A 13,893-nucleotide genomic window follows, 5' to 3' on the forward strand; every position below is an offset into this window, starting at 1 on the left:
TTCTTGAGTTGCAGCAAGGGTGTGAAGGACCCTTTGGAATTTCCAGTGGTTAGACGTGATTAGCCTCGAGAAGCCTCAGCGGAAATGGGCCTCATCTCGCCTGGAGGGCAAAACCGCCTCGATTTTCTCGAGTTGCGGCAGGTGCTCTCGACTTACGACGGGGACCTCAGGGACCCGCTCTGGTGGCCTCAGGAAAGGCCAGTCCCCATGCGAGTTCTTCGGGGGCCTCTCGGGATACCTCTCCCGTCGATGCCGGGGCCTAAGACCTTGTGTGGAGTCGGGGCCGGAACCTGAGGATTCCTCTCCAGTGCTGACATGGATCTTGGGGTACTTCTGGAGTCTCCCAAGGGGAGTCAGTCCTCGTCTCGAATGCGGGCATGCACTTGCGCTTTCCTCCAGAGCGGTAGCAGCAGTGTCACGCAGTCCTCCGCGTGGATCAAAGGATCTATGGTTTTCCATCGAGTCTTTCCCACGAGGCTTTCCCACGAGGCTTTCCTACAGGGCTGTACCAGTGCACACGTGGTGGGAGTCGATCCTCGGCTTGAACGTCAAGGCAGTGCAGGGAAAACAGGTTCCTCTGGAATGGACTGACACATCTGGGGGACTCTTGGAATGGTGGCACGACCCTGCAGTTCCTCTCGCCTTTCCTGTGGAGAGCGCCTCCTCTTGAGATGCGACTGGAACGCTGGGAATTCTTTCCCTACGAAAAAGGGAAAGGATCCCTCATCTCGAGCTAGGAGGCGGAAACGGGGCTCCCCTGGATGTGTGAGGGACCCCACGTGCTTCCTCTCGAGTTGAGACGGGTATGTCGGGGAACTTCTTGAGTTGCAGCAATGGTGTGAAGGACCCTTTGGAAGTTCCAGTGGTTAGATGTTATTGGCCTTGAGAAGCCTCAGCGGAAAGGGGCCTCATCTCGCTTGGAGGGCAAAACCTCCTGGATTTTCTCGAGTTGCGGCAGGTGCTCTCGACTTACGACGGGGACCTCAGGGACCCGCTCTGGTGGCCTCAGGAAAGGCCAGTCCCCATGCGAGTTCCTCGGTTGGCCTCTCGGGATTCCTCTCCCGTCGATGCCGGGGCCTAAGACCTTGTGTGGAGTCGGGGCCGGAACCTGAGGATTCCTCTCCAGTGCTGACATGGATCTTGGGGTACTTCTGGAGTCTCCCCAGGGGAGTCAGTCCTCGTCTCGAATGCGGGCATGCACTTGCGCTTTCCTCCAGAGCGGTAGCAGCAGTGTCACGCAGTCCGCCGCGTGGATCAAAGGATCTATGGTTTTCCCTCGAGTCTTTCCCACGAGGCTTTCCCACGAGGCTTTCCCACAGGGCTGTCCCACGTGCACACGTGGTGGGAGTCGATCCTCAGCTTGAACGTAAGGCAGTGCAGGGAAAACAGGTTCCTCTGGAATGGACTGACACATCTGGGGGACTCTTGGAATGGTGGCACGACCCTGGAGTTCCTCTCGCCTTTCCTGTGGAGAGCGCCTCCTCTTGAGATGCGACGGGAACGCCGGGAAATCTTTCCCTACGAAACAGGGAAAGGATCCCTCATCTGGAGCTAGGAGGCGGAAACGGGGCTCCCCTGGATGTGTGCGTGACCCACGTGCTTCCTCTCGAGTGGAGACGGGTATGTCGGGGAACTTCTTGAGTTGCAGCAAGGGTGTGAAGGACCCTTTGGAAGTTCTTGTGGTTAGACGTGATTAGCCTCGAGAAGCCTCAGCGAAAATGGGCCTCATCTCGCCTGGAGGGCAAAACCCCCTGGATTTTCTCGAGTTGCGGCAGGTGCTCTGGACTTACGACGGGGACCTCAGGGACCCGCTCTGGTGGCCTCAGGAAAGGCCAGTCCCCATGCGAGTTCCTCGGGGGCGTCTCGGGATTCCTCTCCAGTCGATGCCGGGGCCTAAGACCTTGTGTGGAGTCGGGGCCGGAACCTGAGGATTCCTCTCCAGTGCTGCCATGGATCTTGGGGTACGTCTGGAGTCTCCCCAGGGGAGTCAGTCCTCGTCTCGAATGCGGGCATGCACTTGCGCTTTCCTCCAGAGCGGTAGCAGCAGTGTCACGCAGTCCGCCGCGTGGATCAAAGGATCTATGGTTTTCCCTCGAGTCTTTCCCACGAGGCTTTCCCACGAGGCTTTCCCCCAGGGCTGTCCCACGTGCACACGTGGTGGGAGTCGATCCTCGGCTTGAACGTCAAGGCAGTGCAGGGAAAACAGGTTCCTCTGAAATGGACTGACACATCTGGGGGACTCTTGGAATGGTGGCACGACCCTGGAGTTCCTCTCGCCTTTCCTGTGGAGAGCGCCTCCTCTTGAGATGCGACGGGAACGCCGGGAATTCTTTCCCTACGAAACAGGGAAAGGATCCCTCATCTCGAGCTAGGAGGCGGAAACGGGGCTCCCCTGGATGTGTGCGTGACCCACGTGCTTCCTCTCGAGTGGAGACGGGTATGTCGGGGAACTTCTTGAGTTGCAGCAAGGGTGTGAAGGACCCTTTGGAATTTCCAGTGGTTAGACGTGATTAGCCTCGAGAAGCCTCAGCGGAAATGGGCCTCATCTCGCCTGGAGGGCAAAACCGCCTCGATTTTCTCGAGTTGCGGCAGGTGCTCTCGACTTACGACGGGGACCTCAGGGACCCGCTCTGGTGGCCTCAGGAAAGGCCAGTCCCCATGCTAGTTCCTCGGGGGCCTCTCGGGATACCTCTCCCGTCGATGCCGGGGCCTAAGACCTTGTGTGGAGTCGGGGCCGGAACCTGAGGATTCCTCTCCAGTGCTGACATGGATCTTGGGGTACTTCTGGAGTCTCCTCAGGGGAGTCAGTCCTCGTCTCGAATGCGGGCATGCACTTGCGCTTTCCTCCAGAGCGGTAGCAGCAGTGTCACGCAGTCCGCCTCGTGGATCAAAGGACCTATGGTTTTCCCTCGAGTCTTTCCCACGAGGCTTTCCCAAGAGGCTTTCCCACAGGACTGTCCCACGTGCACACGTGGTGGGAGTCGATCCTCGGCTTGAACGTCAAGGCAGTGCAGGGAACACAGGTTCCTCTGGAATGGACTGACACATCTGGGGGACTCTTGGAATGGTGGCACGACCCTGGAGTTCCTCTCGCCTTTCCTGTGGAGAGCGCCTCCTCTTGAGATGCGACGGGAACGCCGGGAATTCTTTCCCTACGAAACAGGGAAAGGATCCCTCATCTCGAGCTAGGAGGCGAAAACGGGGCTCCCCTGGATGTGTGCGGGACTCCACGTGCTTCCTCTCGAGTGGAGACTTGTATGTCGGGGAACTTCTTGAGTTGCAGCAATGGTGTGAAGGACCCTTTGGAAGTTCCAGTGGTTAGATGTGATTGGCCTCAAGAAGCCTCAGCGGAAATGGGCCTCATCTCCCCTGGAGGGCAAAACCTCCTGGATTTTCTCGAGTTGCGGCAGGTGCTCTCGACTTACGACGGGGACCTCAGGGACCCGCTCTGGTTGCCTCAGGAAAGGCCAGTCCCCATGCGAGTTCCTCGGGGGCCTCTCGGGATTCCTCTCCCGTCGATGCCGGGGCCTAAGACCTTGTGTGGAATCGGGGCCGGAACCTGAGGATTCCTCTCCAGTGCTGACATGGATCTTGGGGTACTTCTGGAGTCTCCCCAGGGGAGTCAGTCCTCGTCTCGAATGCGGGCATGCACTTGCGCTTTCCTCCAGAGCGGTAGCAGCAGTGTCACGCAGTCCGCCGCGTGGATCAAAGGATCTATGGTTTTCCCTCGAGTCTTTCCCACGAGGCTTTCCCACGAGGCTTTCCCACAGGGCTGTCCCACGTGCACACGTGGTGGGAATGGATCCTCGGCTTGAACGTCAAGGCAGTGCAGGAAAACAGGTTCCTCTGGAATGGACTGACACATCTGGGGGACTCTTGGAATGGTGGCACGACCCTGGAGTTCCTCTCGCCTTTCCTGTGGAGAGCGCCTCCTCTTGAGATGCGACGGGAACGCCGGGAATTCTTTCCCTACGAAACAGGGAAAGGATCCCTCATCTCGAGCTAGGAGGCGGAAACGGGGCTCCCCTGGATGTGTGCGGGACCCCACGTGCTTCCTCTCGAGTGGAGACGGGTATGTCGGGGAACTTCTTGAGTTGCAGCAAGGGTGTGAAGGACCCTTTGGAAGTTCCAGTGGTTAGATGTGATTGGCCTCGAGAAGCCTCAGCGGAAATGGGCCTCATCTCGCCTGGAGTGCAAAACCTCCTGGATTTTCTCGAGTTGCGGCAGGTGCTCTCAACTTACGACGGGGACGTCAGGGACCCGCTCTGGTGGCCTCAGGAAAGGCCAGTCCCGATGCGAGTTCCTCGGGGGCCTCTCGGGAGTCCTCTCCCGTCGATGCCGGGGCCTAAGACCTTGTGTGGAGTCGGGGCAGGAACCTGAGGATTCCTCTCCAGTGCTCACATGGATCTTGGGGTACTTCTGGAGTCTCCCCAGGGGAGTCAGTCCTCGTCTCGAATGCGGGCATGCACTTGCGCTTTCCTCCAGAGCGGTAGCAGCAGTGTCACGCAGTCTGCCGCGTGGATCAAAGGATCTATGGTTTTCCCTCGAGTCTTTCCCACGAGGCTTTCCCACGAGGCTTTCCCACAGGGCTGTCCCACGTGCACACGTGGTGGGAGTCGATCCTCGGCTTGAACGTCAAGGCAGTGCAGGGAAAACAGGTTCCTCTGGAATGGACTGACACATCTTTGGGGACTCTTGGAATGGTGGCACGACCCTTCAGTTCCTCTCGCCTTTCCTGTGGAGAGCGCCTCCTCTTGAGATGCGACGGGAACGCCGGGAATTCTTTCCCTACGAAAAAGGGAAAGGATCCCTCATCTCGAGCTAGGAGGCGGAAACGGGGCTCCCCTGGATGTGTGAGGGACCCCACGTGCTTCCTCTCGAGTGGAGACAGGTATGTCGGGGAACTTCTTGAGTTGCAGCAATGGTGTGAAGGACCCTTTGGAAGTTCCAGTGGTTAGATGTTATTGGCCTCGAGAAGCCTCAGCGGAAAGGGGCCTCATCTCGCCTGGAGGGCAAAACCTCCTGGATTTTCTCGAGTTGCGGCAGGTGCTCTCGACTTCGACGGGGACCTCAGGGACCCACTCTGGTGGCCTCAGGAAAGGCCAGTCCCCATGCGAGTTCCTCGGTTGGCCTCTCGGGATTCCTCTCCCGTCGATGCCGGGGCCTAAGACTTTGTGTGGAGTCGGGGCCGGAACCTGAGGATTCCTCTCCAGTGCTGACATGGATCTTGGGGTACTTCTGGAGTCTCCCCAGGGGAGTCAGTCCTCAGCTCGAATGCGGGCATGCACTTGCGCTTTCCTCCAGAGCGGTAGCAGCAGTGTCACGCAGTCCGCCGCGTGGATCAAAGGATCTATGGTTTTCCCTCGAGTCTTTCCCACGAGGCTTTCCCACGAGGCTTTCCCACAGGGCTGTCCCACGTGCACACGTGGTGGGAGTCGATCCTCGGCTTGAACGTCAAGGCAGTTCAGGGAAAACGGGTTCCTCTGGAATGGACTGACACATCTGGGGGACTCTTGGAATGGTGGCACGACCCTGGAGTTCCTCTCGCCTTTCCTGTGGAGAGCGCCTCCTCTTGAGATGCGACGGGAACGCCGGGAATTCTTTCCCTACGAAACAGGGAAAGGATCCCTCATCTCGAGCTAGGAGGCGGAAACGGGGCTCCCCTGGATGTGTGCGGGACCCACGTGCTTCCTCTCGAGTGGAGACGGGTATGTCGGGGAACTTCTTGAGTTGCAGCAAGGGTGTGAAGGACCCTTTGGAAGTTCCAGTGGTTAGACGTGATTAGCCTCGAGAAGCCTCAGCGGAAATGGGCCTCATCTTGCCTGGAGGGCAAAACCGCCTGGATTTTTTCGAGTTGCGGCAGGTGCTCTCGACTTACGACGGGGACCTCAGGGACCCGCTCTGGTGGCCTCAGGAAAGGCCAGTCCCCATGCGAGTTCCTCGGGGGCCTCTCGGGATTCCTCTCCCGTCGATGCCGGGGCCTACGACCTTGTGTGGAGTCGGGGCCGGAACCTGAGGATTCCTCTCCAGTGCTGACATGGATCTTGGGGTACGTCTGGAGTCTCCCCAGGGGAGTCAGTCCTCGTCTCGAATGCGGGCATGCACTTGCGCTTTCCTCCAGAGCGGTAGCAGCAGTGTCACGCAGTCCGCCGCGTGGATCAAAGGATCTATGGTTTTCCCTCGAGTCTTTCCCACGAGGCTTTCCCACGAGGCTTTCCCACAGGGCTGTCCCACGTGCACACGTGGTGGGAGTCGATCCTCGGCTTGAACGTCAAGGCAGTGCAGGGAAAACAGGTTCCTCTGGAATGGACTGACACATCTTTGGGGACTCGTGGAATGGTGGCACGACCCTGGAGTTCCTCTCGCCTTTCCTGTGGAGAGCGCCTCCTCTTGAGATGCGACGGGAACGCCGGGAATTCTTTCCCTACGAAACAGGGAAAGGATCCCTCATCTCGAGCTAGGAGGCGGAAACGGGGCTCCCCTGGATGTGTGCGGGACCCACGTGCTTCCTCTCGAGTGGAGACGGGTATGTCGGGGAACTTCTTGAGTTGCAGCAAGGGTGTGAAGGACCCTTTGGAAGTTCCAGTGGTTAGACGTGATTAGCCTCGAGAAGCCTCAGCGGAAATGGGCCTCATCTCGCCTGGAGAGCAAAACCGCCTGGATTTTTTCGAGTTGCGGCAGGTGCTCTCGACTTACGACGGGGACCTCAGGGACCCGCTCTGGTGGCCTCAGGAAAGGCCAGTCCCCATGCGAGTTCTTCGGGGGCCTCTCGGGATACCTCTCCCGTCGATGCCGGGGCCTAAGACCTTGTGTGGAGTCGGGGCCGGAACCTGAGGATTCCTCTCCAGTGCTGACATGGATCTTGGGGTACTTCTGGAGTCTCCCAAGGGGAGTCAGTCCTCGTCTCGAATGCGGGCATGCACTTGCGCTTTCCTCCAGAGCGGTAGCAGCAGTGTCACGCAGTCCTCCGCGTGGATCAAAGGATCTATGGTTTTCCATCGAGTCTTTCCCACGAGGCTTTCCCACGAGGCTTTCCTACAGGGCTGTACCAGTGCACACGTGGTGGGAGTCGATCCTCGGCTTGAACGTCAAGGCAGTGCAGGGAAAACAGGTTCCTCTGGAATGGACTGACACATCTGGGGGACTCTTGGAATGGTGGCACGACCCTGCAGTTCCTCTCGCCTTTCCTGTGGAGAGCGCCTCCTCTTGAGATGCGACTGGAACGCTGGGAATTCTTTCCCTACGAAAAAGGGAAAGGATCCCTCATCTCGAGCTAGGAGGCGGAAACGGGGCTCCCCTGGATGTGTGAGGGACCCCACGTGCTTCCTCTCGAGTTGAGACGGGTATGTCGGGGAACTTCTTGAGTTGCAGCAATGGTGTGAAGGACCCTTTGGAAGTTCCAGTGGTTAGATGTTATTGGCCTTGAGAAGCCTCAGCGGAAAGGGGCCTCATCTCGCTTGGAGGGCAAAACCTCCTGGATTTTCTCGAGTTGCGGCAGGTGCTCTCGACTTACGACGGGGACCTCAGGGACCCGCTCTGGTGGCCTCAGGAAAGGCCAGTCCCCATGCGAGTTCCTCGGTTGGCCTCTCGGGATTCCTCTCCCGTCGATGCCGGGGCCTAAGACCTTGTGTGGAGTCGGGGCCGGAACCTGAGGATTCCTCTCCAGTGCTGACATGGATCTTGGGGTACTTCTGGAGTCTCCCCAGGGGAGTCAGTCCTCGTCTCGAATGCGGGCATGCACTTGCGCTTTCCTCCAGAGCGGTAGCAGCAGTGTCACGCAGTCCGCCGCGTGGATCAAAGGATCTATGGTTTTCCCTCGAGTCTTTCCCACGAGGCTTTCCCACGAGGCTTTCCCACAGGGCTGTCCCACGTGCACACGTGGTGGGAGTCGATCCTCAGCTTGAACGTAAGGCAGTGCAGGGAAAACAGGTTCCTCTGGAATGGACTGACACATCTGGGGGACTCTTGGAATGGTGGCACGACCCTGGAGTTCCTCTCGCCTTTCCTGTGGAGAGCGCCTCCTCTTGAGATGCGACGGGAACGCCGGGAAATCTTTCCCTACGAAACAGGGAAAGGATCCCTCATCTGGAGCTAGGAGGCGGAAACGGGGCTCCCCTGGATGTGTGCGTGACCCACGTGCTTCCTCTCGAGTGGAGACGGGTATGTCGGGGAACTTCTTGAGTTGCAGCAAGGGTGTGAAGGACCCTTTGGAAGTTCCTGTGGTTAGACGTGATTAGCCTCGAGAAGCCTCAGCGAAAATGGGCCTCATCTCGCCTGGAGGGCAAAACCTCCTGGATTTTCTCGAGTTGCGGCAGGTGCTCTGGACTTACGACGGGGACCTCAGGGACCCGCTCTGGTGGCCTCAGGAAAGGCCAGTCCCCATGCGAGTTCCTCGGGGGCGTCTCGGGATTCCTCTCCAGTCGATGCCGGGGCCTAAGACCTTGTGTGGAGTCGGGGCCGGAACCTGAGGATTCCTCTCCAGTGCTGCCATGGATCTTGGGGTACGTCTGGAGTCTCCCCAGGGGAGTCAGTCCTCGTCTCGAATGCGGGCATGCACTTGCGCTTTCCTCCAGAGCGGTAGCAGCAGTGTCACGCAGTCCGCCGCGTGGATCAAAGGATCTATGGTTTTCCCTCGAGTCTTTCCCACGAGGCTTTCCCACGAGGCTTTCCCCCAGGGCTGTCCCACGTGCACACGTGGTGGGAGTCGATCCTCGGCTTGAACGTCAAGGCAGTGCAGGGAAAACAGGTTCCTCTGAAATGGACTGACACATCTGGGGGACTCTTGGAATGGTGGCACGACCCTGGAGTTCCTCTCGCCTTTCCTGTGGAGAGCGCCTCCTCTTGAGATGCGACGGGAACGCCGGGAATTCTTTCCCTACGAAACAGGGAAAGGATCCCTCATCTCGAGCTAGGAGGCGGAAACGGGGCTCCCCTGGATGTGTGCGTGACCCACGTGCTTCCTCTCGAGTGGAGACGGGTATGTCGGGGAACTTCTTGAGTTGCAGCAAGGGTGTGAAGGACCCTTTGGAATTTCCAGTGGTTAGACGTGATTAGCCTCGAGAAGCCTCAGCGGAAATGGGCCTCATCTCGCCTGGAGGGCAAAACCGCCTCGATTTTCTCGAGTTGCGGCAGGTGCTCTCGACTTAAGACGGGGACCTCAGGGACCCGCTCTGGTGGCCTCAGGAAAGGCCAGTCCCCATGCGAGTTCTTCGGGGGCCTCTCGGGATACCTCTCCCGTCGATGCCGGGGCCTAAGACCTTGTGTGGAGTCGGGGCCGGAACCTGAGGATTCCTCTCCAGTGCTGACATGGATCTTGGGGTACTTCTGGAGTCTCCCAAGGGGAGTCAGTCCTCGTCTCGAATGCGGGCATGCACTTGCGCTTTCCTCCAGAGCGGTAGCAGCAGTGTCACGCAGTCCTCCGCGTGGATCAAAGGATCTATGGTTTTCCATCGAGTCTTTCCCACGAGGCTTTCCCACGAGGCTTTCCTACAGGGCTGTACCAGTGCACACGTGGTGGGAGTCGATCCTCGGCTTGAACGTCAAGGCAGTGCAGGGAAAACAGGTTCCTCTGGAATGGACTGACACATCTGGGGGACTCTTGGAATGGTGGCACGACCCTGCAGTTCCTCTCGCCTTTCCTGTGGAGAGCGCCTCCTCTTGAGATGCGACGGGAACGCTGGGAATTCTTTCCCTACGAAAAAGGGAAAGGATCCCTCATCTCGAGCTAGGAGGCGGAAACGGGGCTCCCCTGGATGTGTGAGGGACCCCACGTGCTTCCTCTCGAGTTGAGACGGGTATGTCGGGGAACTTCTTGAGTTGCAGCAATGGTGTGAAGGACCCTTTGGAAGTTCCAGTGGTTAGATGTTATTGGCCTTGAGAAGCCTCAGCGGAAAGGGGCCTCATCTCGCTTGGAGGGCAAAACCTCCTGGATTTTCTCGAGTTGCGGCAGGTGCTCTCGACTTACGACGGGGACCTCAGGGACCCGCTCTGGTGGCCTCAGGAAAGGCCAGTCCCCATGCGAGTTCCTCGGTTGGCCTCTCGGGATTCCTCTCCCGTCGATGCCGGGGCCTAAGACCTTGTGTGGAGTCGGGGCCGGAACCTGAGGATTCCTCTCCAGTGCTGACATGGATCTTGGGGTACTTCTGGAGTCTCCCCAGGGGAGTCAGTCCTCGTCTCGAATGCGGGCATGCACTTGCGCTTTCCTCCAGAGCGGTAGCAGCAGTGTCACGCAGTCCGCCGCGTGGATCAAAGGATCTATGGTTTTCCCTCGAGTCTTTCCCACGAGGCTTTCCCACGAGGCTTTCCCACAGGGCTGTCCCACGTGCACACGTGGTGGGAGTCGATCCTCAGCTTGAACGTAAGGCAGTGCAGGGAAAACAGGTTCCTCTGGAATGGACTGACACATCTCGGGGACTCTTGGAATGGTGGCACGACCCTGGAGTTCCTCTCGCCTTTCCTGTGGAGAGCGCCTCCTCTTGAGATGCGACGGGAACGCCGGGAAATCTTTCCCTACGAAACAGGGAAAGGATCCCTCATCTGGAGCTAGGAGGCGGAAACGGGGCTCCCCTGGATGTGTGCGTGACCCACGTGCTTCCTCTCGAGTGGAGACGGGTATGTCGGGGAACTTCTTGAGTTGCAGCAAGGGTGTGAAGGACCCTTTGGAAGTTCCTGTGGTTAGACGTGATTAGCCTCGAGAAGCCTCAGCGAAAATGGGCCTCATCTCGCCTGGAGGGCAAAACCTCCTGGATTTTCTCGAGTTGCGGCAGGTGCTCTGGACTTACGACGGGGACCTCAGGGACCCGCTCTGGTGGCCTCAGGAACGGCCAGTCCCCATGCGAGTTCCTCGGGGGCGTCTCGGGATTCCTCTCCAGTCGATGCCGGGGCCTAAGACCTTGTGTGGAGTCGGGGCCGGAACCTGAGGATTCCTCTCCAGTGCTGCCATGGATCTTGGGGTACGTCTGGAGTCTCCCCAGGGGAGTCAGTCCTCGTCTCGAATGCGGGCATGCACTTGCGCTTTCCTCCAGAGCGGTAGCAGCAGTGTCACGCAGTCCGCCGCGTGGATCAAAGGATCTATGGTTTTCCCTCGAGTCTTTCCCACGAGGCTTTCCCACGAGGCTTTCCCCCAGGGCTGTCCCACGTGCACACGTGGTGGGAGTCGATCCTCGGCTTGAACGTCAAGGCAGTGCAGGGAAAACAGGTTCCTCTGAAATGGACTGACACATCTGGGGGACTCTTGGAATGGTGGCACGACCCTGGAGTTCCTCTCGCCTTTCCTGTGGAGAGCGCCTCCTCTTGAGATGCGACGGGAACGCCGGGAATTCTTTCCCTACGAAACAGGGAAAGGATCCCTCATCTCGAGCTAGGAGGCGGAAACGGGGCTCCCCTGGATGTGTGCGTGACCCACGTGCTTCCTCTCGAGTGGAGACGGGTATGTCGGGGAACTTCTTGAGTTGCAGCAAGGGTGTGAAGGACCCTTTGGAATTTCCAGTGGTTAGACGTGATTAGCCTCGAGAAGCCTCAGCGGAAATGGGCCTCATCTCGCCTGGAGGGCAAAACCGCCTCGATTTTCTCGAGTTGCGGCAGGTGCTCTCGACTTACGACGGGGACCTCAGGGACCCGCTCTGGTGGCCTCAGGAAAGGCCAGTCCCCATGCTAGTTCCTCGGGGGCCTCTCGGGATACCTCTCCCGTCGATGCCGGGGCCTAAGACCTTGTGTGGAGTCGGGGCTGGAACCTGAGGCTTCCTCTCCAGTGCTGACATGGATCTTGGGGTACTTCTGGAGTCTCCTCAGGGGAGTCAGTCCTCGTCTCGAATGCGGGCATGCACTTGCGCTTTCCTCCAGAGCGGTAGCAGCAGTGTCACGCAGTCCGCCTCGTGGATCAAAGGACCTATGGTTTTCCCTCGAGTCTTTCCCACGAGGCTTTCCCAAGAGGCTTTCCCACAGGACTGTCCCACGTGCACACGTGGTGGGAGTCGATCCTCGGCTTGAACGTCAAGGCAGTGCAGGGAACACAGGTTCCTCTGGAATGGACTGACACATCTGGGGGACTCTTGGAATGGTGGCACGACCCTGGAGTTCCTCTCGCCTTTCCTGTGGAGAGCGCCTCCTCTTGAGATGCGACGGGAACGCCGGGAATTCTTTCCCTACGAAACAGGGAAAGGATCCCTTATCTCGAGCTAGGAGGCGAAAACGGGGCTCCCCTGGATGTGTGCGGGACACCACGTGCTTCCTCTCGAGTGGAGACTTGTATGTCGGGGAACTTCTTGAGTTGCAGCAATGGTGTGAAGGACCCTTTGGAAGTTCCAGTGGTTAGATGTGATTGGCCTCAAGAAACCTCAGCGGAAATGGGCCTCATCTCCCCTGGAGGGCAAAACCTCCTGGATTTTCTCGAGTTGCGGCAGGTGCTCTCGACTTACGACGGGGACCTCAGGGACCCGCTCTGGTGGCCTCAGGAAAGGCCAGTCCCCATGCGAGTTCCTCGGGGGCCTCTCGGGATTCCTCTCCCGTCGATGCCGGGGCCTAAGACCTTGTGTGGAATCGGGGCCGGAACCTGAGGATTCCTCTCCAGTGCTGACATGGATCTTGGGGTACTTCTGGAGTCTCCCCAGGGGAGTCAGTCCTCGTCTCGAATGCGGGCATGCACTTGCGCTTTCCTCCAGAGCGGTAGCAGCAGTGTCACGCAGTCCGCCGCGTGGATCAAAGGATCTATGGTTTTCCCTCGAGTCTTTCCCACGAGGCTTTCCCACGAGGCTTTCCCACAGGGCTGTCCCACGTGCACACGTGGTGGGAATGGATCCTCGGCTTGAACGTCAAGGCAGTGCAGGAAAACAGGTTCCTCTGGAATGGACTGACACATCTGGGGGACTCTTGGAATGGTGGCACGACCCTGGAGTTCCTCTCGCCTTTCCTGTGGAGAGCGCCTCCTCTTGAGATGCGACGGGAACGCCGGGAATTCTTTCCCTACGAAACAGGGAAAGGATCCCTCATCTCGAGCTAGGAGGCGGAAACGGGGCTCCCCTGGATGTGTGCGGGACCCCACGTGCTTCCTCTCGAGTGGAGACGGGTATGTCGGGGAACTTCTTGAGTTGCAGCAAGGGTGTGAAGGACCCTTTGGAAGTTCCAGTGGTTAGATGTGATTGGCCTCGAGAAGCCTCAGCGGAAATGGGCCTCATCTCGCCTGGAGTGCAAAACCTCCTGGATTTTCTCGAGTTGCGGCAGGTGCTCTCAACTTACGACGGGGACGTCAGGGACCCGCTCTGGTGGCCTCAGGAAAGGCCAGTCCCGATGCGAGTTCCTCGGGGGCCTCTCGGGAGTCCTCTCCCGTCGATGCCGGGGCCTAAGACCTTGTGTGGAGTCGGGGCAGGAACCTGAGGATTCCTCTCCAGTGCTGACATGGATCTTGGGGTACTTCTTGAGTCTCCCCAGGGGAGTCAGTCCTTTTCTCGAATGCGGGCATGCACTTGCGCTTTCCTCCAGAGCGGTAGCAGCAGTGTCACGAAGTCCTCCGCGTGGATCAAAGGATCTATGGTTTTCCCTCGAGTCTTTCCCACGAGGCTTTCCCACGAGGCTTTCGCACAGGGCTGTCCCACGTGCACACGTGGTGGGAGTCGATCCTCGGCTTGAACGTCAAGGCATTGCAGGGAAAACAGGTTCGTCTGGAATGGACTGACACATCTGGGGGACTCTTGTAATGGTGGCATTACCGTGGAGTTCCTCTCGCCTTTCCTGTGGAGAGCGCCTCCTCTTGAGATGCGACGGGAACGCCGGGAATTCTTTCCCTACGAAACAGGGAAAGGATCCCTCATCTCGAGCTAGGAGGCGGAAACGGGGCTCCCCTGGATGTGTGCAGGACACCACGTGATTCCTCTCGAGTGCAGACGGGTATGTCTGGGA

This window comes from Ovis canadensis, chromosome 6, assembly GCF_042477335.2.
Source record: "Ovis canadensis isolate MfBH-ARS-UI-01 breed Bighorn chromosome 6, ARS-UI_OviCan_v2, whole genome shotgun sequence".
Lineage (NCBI taxonomy): Eukaryota > Metazoa > Chordata > Mammalia > Artiodactyla > Bovidae > Ovis > Ovis canadensis.